Raw genomic sequence first — 575 nt, 5'->3', positions numbered from 1 at the left:
TTCTGTCTAGATATTTTTTTGCAGCTGGTGGCCTTGGATGGCACAAAATTGACTTGTATTTATAAGGTGTTGCATCACTCTGATGCGAGGGGCGTCCTTGTGAGATGTAGATAAATATAACAATTCAATAACTGAGTTGCAAAAAAGATATGTCTGGTCACTTCATGTTTCAAATTGCATGCTGTTCTGGGAGGCCACGTATTGTTTTACCAAAAAAAAAAAGCCTAATTACCTCACTGCATGCTATCTGGTGTACAGCTTGCTCAAGTAGGTCAGCACCACGGAGCTATAACTGCAGCATGTCTATTTTTTTCAGTTGCTCTAGGCCATAGTATAAGGCTTCGTTCACTGAAATATAACTTTACAGCTGATACGTATCTACAGGTAGCCATCTCCTGAAGCTGCATTTACATTTAAGGCTTCCGATAAGCTCAACAATGCATTTGCAGACTTTAATTCTTTTCCGAATGTTATAACATTTATCGTATTAACACGGAGAATTGTTATGCCTTTGATTCTTCCATCTGAAATGCTTTGCCTCTGAAGCTGTTGCATAGAAGAAGGAAGAATCACTC

The sequence above is a fragment of the Coturnix japonica genome, chromosome 1 (assembly GCF_001577835.2).
Source record: "Coturnix japonica isolate 7356 chromosome 1, Coturnix japonica 2.1, whole genome shotgun sequence".
Taxonomy (NCBI): Eukaryota; Metazoa; Chordata; class Aves; order Galliformes; family Phasianidae; genus Coturnix; species Coturnix japonica.
Note: the sequence above shows the minus strand (reverse complement) of the source record.